The sequence below is a fragment of the Girardinichthys multiradiatus genome, chromosome X, assembly GCF_021462225.1.
Source record: "Girardinichthys multiradiatus isolate DD_20200921_A chromosome X, DD_fGirMul_XY1, whole genome shotgun sequence".
NCBI lineage: Eukaryota > Metazoa > Chordata > Actinopteri > Cyprinodontiformes > Goodeidae > Girardinichthys > Girardinichthys multiradiatus.
Window position 1 is genome coordinate 38729822 of NC_061817.1, and position 6184 is coordinate 38736005.

General features: G+C 41.6%; 1 long non-coding RNA gene across 1 annotated transcript; it reads right to left on the reverse strand.

Annotated features, from left to right (window-relative positions):
* Positions 1-846: 846 nt before the first annotated feature.
* LOC124863326 lies at positions 847-5560 on the reverse strand. The gene is made up of 2 exons (XR_007037109.1): positions 5519-5560; positions 847-2517 (listed from the first exon to the last, which is right to left on the reverse strand). It is a non-coding gene; the product is annotated as an uncharacterized LOC124863326 (long non-coding RNA).
* Positions 5561-6184: the final 624 nt, after the last annotated feature.

The window sequence follows — 6184 nt, forward strand, 5'->3', positions numbered from 1 at the left end:
TGAACGTCTTGGATTTCTTCGTCATTCTTCTGAGGTGCGCGCCCTGACCTTGGCTGAATCTGCTGGGATGTCCACTCCTGGGACATTGTTGGGTCATCATCCATTTTATGAGCCAAATGATCTACAACGCAACTCAACAGGCGTCGCAGCTCTGTCGTCACTGGAGGTCAGCTATATAAGAGCTTGCAAGACACTTCGCCCTTGCTTTTTCCAGCTGGAACAGTGACTGGTTTCCACGCAATAGAAGCACATCTGTGGAGAGTCAGAAGCTCATTCTCCATCACTGGCCAACCAATTGACAAGCTAGAATCTTACTGTGATAAGAAGACCAGAAGATTTACTTTACTGATCGAAGGCGTGTCTGTAGCATGCTACTCACGTAAAAAAAACCCAAAGACATTTTTCCAAGGAGATCATTTTGTCCATCACATTTTCCCCTTTGCTGAAGGAGGAGAAGCTGATCGCTCATGAGTTTGTCATTGAAGCAGACTGAAGCTGCGGTCTGAGCCCCGTGGTGATATCGGACCACACCATTGTCCCATCGTTTATGGCCCGTTGTGTTTTTTACTTCCCGCCTCGGGGGGTTTATGACTGTATGCTTGAGTAGCTCTGTTAGCAGGTAAAGAGCTAAGCTGCTCCCAGAGGCGCTGCCTAGGTGGAAACTCATTGCTGCCCACTGATTGTATTTTTCAAGTCAATCCTAAGCTTTGATCCATTCCCACTCCCACTGGTTTGGTCTCGGTCTACCTACAGCATGCATCCTTAGTTTTGGATGTTAATGTACCCCTTTTGTAGAATAGTGCATAGTTAATTAGGTGAAACGCTGCTGAACAGAAGAGTTGAGTGTAAGAGAGACTATTGGTTTATTAAATTTTCACATAGATAGACAGCATTTGTGTTTATTCTGTGTAAGAGTGATTATCTGTCAAATAAGGTTAGTGTTTCCCACCATTCAGTAAAGCAGTTGACAACACAGTGACATTTAGCTTGGTTTGGTTAATAATTATAAATTATTAATGACAATTAATTAATTGTAATTACCATAAATTCCGGACTACAGAGCGCACCTGATTAAAAGCTCGGATTTTAGAAAGAAAACCAATTTTGTATTTGTACAGGTCGCACTGGATGTCCCACGTTGTAATATGATTTATACAGAAAGATATTAACACGTGAGGATTTTTAACATTTCATTTAATCCGTATGGCAAATGCTTTTTTTCCAACAGTGCCTGTAACACGGCTACCTTTAAATATACGTACGTTATCAGCAAATTACGTTGCTAATGCTTTTTTACTGAACAGAGCAAGAACAACAGTCCAATATCTCCTAACTGATTTACACTGCAGCCTACCAGGTCAAAGGTCATTGATCGCCTTCTTCATCTTCTTCCTGCGAACTGAAACCATCAAAGTCCTGTTCTTCAGAGTCCGAACTGATCAGCCTCAGGATCTCGTCTCTTCAGCCTCTTCGTTGACGCTCTCACCTGAGCGCACCTGGTCCTCTTCACCACGCAGCAGTCCAGCCTTTCAAACCCGTTGGTTATTTTCCACGTTGATGAGGGTGAATATAAATGTCTGATTTACGATACCAGTAATTAAAATTGTGAAAGTGCTCTTGATGTATCGCACAAGTTCATTGGACCTCTTTGAACTACTCATTAATTTGATTGGTCTACTGTTACCAGGCAACATGTTTTTGGCGGCATAAAAAAAAAACATGCATTAGCAGCACTGTTGTGTTCAAAGTGTTGGAAAAAAGTAGCAGCTTATGATCTGTAATTTACGGTAATTAAGTGCTGGGATTCCAATGATCACAACACTAGACTGCATCTCTGATGTCTCTTTGTGACAAGTGATTTTTGGCTAAAATTTATTACTTTTGAATTATGATTTTTAATTATAAGTTTTGATAAATATTTATAATCAATAATCATAAATCCCTTACAGACGTCTACTCCAGGGAAGATTGGCAGTTGTCTCAGATGTTTTCCACTTGGGAATCATCTTTCTCTGCAGAATGAGGGACTCCAGGTAGTTCAGACTCAGACTTTTAATCCTCCCCAGACTGATGACCTGCAACATTTGCTTCTCCAAGGTCATTGCTGGTGTCTTTCCATCTTAACATTGTGTTAACACACACCTGAACGCTACTTTTCCTTTTTAATCCAGAAAAATCTGCATGAGTGGACTCAGCTCCTTCAGCTTTTCACCCTTGTTGTAATAACTAAGAAGACAGTCTGCTGAGGTACATTTCATTATTTTTTCCATGTCCTGATGGACAAATTGCCAGAAATAAAAGAGGGTGTACTTTTTCACTCTGCCTGGAGTGATCCTATCACTCCAGTTGAGGCGCCAATACATTTAAGAGGAGTGGATCCTTTTTATCAGACTCCAGCCTCTTTGCCAGTTTCTCCAGCTGGGATGCACACTCCTCACCCCTGCGTGATCCAGGAGAAGATCTCCTTCACTAACTGGTCAGCTGTGGCCATCACAAAGGGAGAGAAACTACAGGAATCTGGAAGATAAAATCATTCAAATGCATAATTTCATGGATGAAAAACACAGAGTTAGAGAACATGAACCAGAGGAAGTCTGGGTCAACTCAGAGAATCAGGATCGTTGTTATGGAAAATACATAAACCTGAACCTGGTCTGAAGTTCTAACAGTTTCTGGCTTTTCTTCCACTCACGCTTATCCTTATAGGGCTCAGATATATACATACAGCCCCACTAATATTTGGTCAAAGCATTCACAAGGGAACAATTTGCTTGACTTGTTGCAGTTTCAACAGAGTCTCAGTATGATGTGATAAATCCTCAGACGTCCCCATGTCACCTCTGCAGACATCCCAGAATGATCATTGTGATGTCACTGTGGTAGACAGGAAGTCGTCAGATCACATCCTGGAGTAGGTTGTTCCTCTGCAGACATCTGCTGGTCTGCATGGTGATTGGCTGTCTTTCCAAACAACCTATTTAACGTCAACTCCTTTTTAATGTATCTTTAAGTCTAATGAAGCTTTTTGAGGATAATCTGAAAACAATATGAGCTGATGGCACAAAACCCAAAGCTGCAGAGTTTTAGTGAGCGCAGAACCTTCATATAGTAAGTAGCATTACTTCTGTTGGACCAATAGAGGGAGCTCACATACCATCAACTGACTGTACAGCACAGTTTGAGAACAATCTGATCCAAACATTTCAGTGAGATGTCTCACATCTCAACATCTGGAAACATGTTTCCTGACAGAGGTCAAGTTAACCTGAAGCATCAGAACCGACCCACTAACGGCCATGATGCTGCTTCACGGATATAACCAACCCAGAGTTGAGGAGGGCTGAGTTCTTCAGGGGTTGTTCCACCATTCCTGTTTATGAACCCTGGACAGTTAGGGCCTGATCATCAAAAGGTTTGTGTGTACAAAAACACGTGCTAATCGGAATCGGCGTGTTTGCCTTTATGAATATGCAAAACATATGATATTGACCCAAACACAAAAATTCATAGGAGGAGGATATGCAAATGTAATACCTTACCACCCACAATGTGATTTATCAAACCTGAAAAGGACTGCGGTGCCGTTTTTGTGCCTAGATTTAGCACGTTTGAAATGCAGAAACTAATTGGGATGCAAAAATGTCTGCTGTCATTTGGCCAGAAGGAGGCATAGATAGAATGACAGCTGACAGGGAGAGAGGATCTTCTGTTCATGTGTCAACAGATTTGGGTTGGAAAGAATAAAAATAATAGAAATGGATGAGAATAGAAGATACTATGTAGGATTATCTAAGCTCTGATTTGCAGCCAATCACAGACAGAAGCCATGATATATCTCCTATAGTAAAACTCCACTTTTTTCTTGCATCTACATCATTCCAGCGCAACATGCATCGGTGAGATCATCTGCTGCTGAAGCACAAACCTGATCATGCAGAGATGCGCACATAACTGATCAAGCACGCAGTTTGTTAACTGTGATCGCACATCATGCAAAGGACCCACTGTGCTTTGATGTTGATATATAATTAGAAATATTATAGATTATATAGACATTATAAGGCAGATTAAATGTATGTTTTAACCTTGTCACTAAACCAAACACATTGCTTTATTGACAGTAATGTTATGTAATTTCAGGGCAATCGGAGCTGGATCAGTTTGATTACATTGTTTAAAAGTGAATATATGCCAGGGGAGGGTTTTGTTTATGCAGTAAAAATGATTTTGTGTCACCAAAAAACAATTTAAACAATCAAACACATTGAATATCATTAAAATATTGGGAAAACAAACAAAACAAATTCAGTAAAATCATTGGAAAATTATTCATTATTACAAACATAAATGTTCGATTTAAATTCTTTGCAGGATGGTTACGTGACGTTATTTTTTAAAATGAGCAAATCAGTCATTTTCTACCGCTTATTCCATAGTGGGTCGCGGGGAGCTGGTGCCTATCTTCAGCAGTCTATGGGCAAGAGGCGGGGTTCACCCTGGACAGGTCGCCAGTCCATCACAGGGCAACACAGAAACAACCATGCACACACTCATTCACCTAAGGGCAATTTAAAGTGACCAATTAATGCCTAGCAGGCATTTCTTTGGACTGTGGGAGGAAGCCAGAGTACCTGGTGAGAACCCACGCATGCACAGGGAGAACATGCAAAATCCATGCAGAAAGACCCCTGGTCGGGAATCGAACCCAGGACCTTCTTGCTGCAAGGCAACAGTGCTACCAACTGCGCCACCGTGCAGCCCCATGAGCATATTAATCAATCATGAAATCAATCATTAAAGGCGAAGCAGGATGTAGCCTCACTGGATCCATCCGGACCACAAACATAAAGCATCTGCTTGCAGAACAACTTCAAACTCTGCCTTCTGCATTCACAAGTACACACTCAGAGGCGCCCAGCTCAAATGAACAGAGAGGAGAAATGATCTCATCAGGGCAGAGGCTGCGATGATAAACCTGTTGCTGTGAATAGCAACGAGAAAGGTTAACTAACTGTACCAGTCCAGAAAAGCAGGAGCAGAACAGAACAGAAGGAAAAACATAACATCTGGATCATTTATAATGATGCAACAACAACCCCTGCATGTTTTAAGTAACACAGCAGAAAGGATCTGATGGATTTTCCTCTGGTTCCACTGGGGCCAGTAGCAGCCCCCCAGTAGCACATGCAATTATCCAAAGCACAAGCAATCTTTGAAGATCGTGCACAACACGCCCAGATCAGGCCCCATGGGTGCTGATTCCTCTCCTTGCTGGTCGCAAACCAGAGTCCAGCTCTGGTCAGAGGGAGTCAGAGAGATAAACACCTCCAGGGTTCAGGGTTTCACTGTCCTGGTAGAAAAACAATCTGAAGCCTCAGTCTCAACATATAATCCATATAATAGATTAAAACGTATAATAACCAGGATCAGGAGGAGTTACTGAGCTGCTGCTGCTGTAAGGATGGAAATGATCGACCCTGAACATAGAAATAAAAAGTTCAGATTGCTTCATACTCACAGTGGAGCACCTCTGTGTCGGTTGAGCTGCACAAAACTTACAGCAGCTGCTGCGGAAGGAGGAGGAGGGGGGATTTCTGGTTTTTTGCTGGTTTCCAGTAAAAGGAAACTGAAAAAAATCTCCCTGTGGGATCTTGGGTCTTTATATGATCTTTGCAGCAGGAGATTTAGAAGATTTCACTTTGATGGACCACGTTGAGTCAGAGCTGAAGATGAATTAAACCATCTTCCGTCTGAGAAAGTTTCACGGTGGTTCAGCTTTAAAGAACTATCATTTTCTTTGCATGGTTACTGACTCTGCAACAACCACTTTCCCATCCTGCAGAACAGAACCCGGCCATAGTTTCTGTCTGATCCAAAAATAAAGTTTCTGATATTTTTCCACCTCAGTAAAAAACAGAAATAATCAAATAATTAATTAAAATGCATTTTAGCTTGGAGAGAGAAACACTGGATTTATATCGGAAATAATCAGTTGTTTCTATCAAGCTTCTCTGGACGGAAGCTGAACATTAAATGTTATTTTTGTAACTATTCTGATCAAGTCAAACCATTTCAAACCATCAAAAGTGTTATAAAGTGCTGAGGAAATCATAAAATGATTAAGAAGAGCTGGGTTGCAGACCAGCGGCATTGTTAGGGTCTGGAAACATGGAGGGCTTTAGCC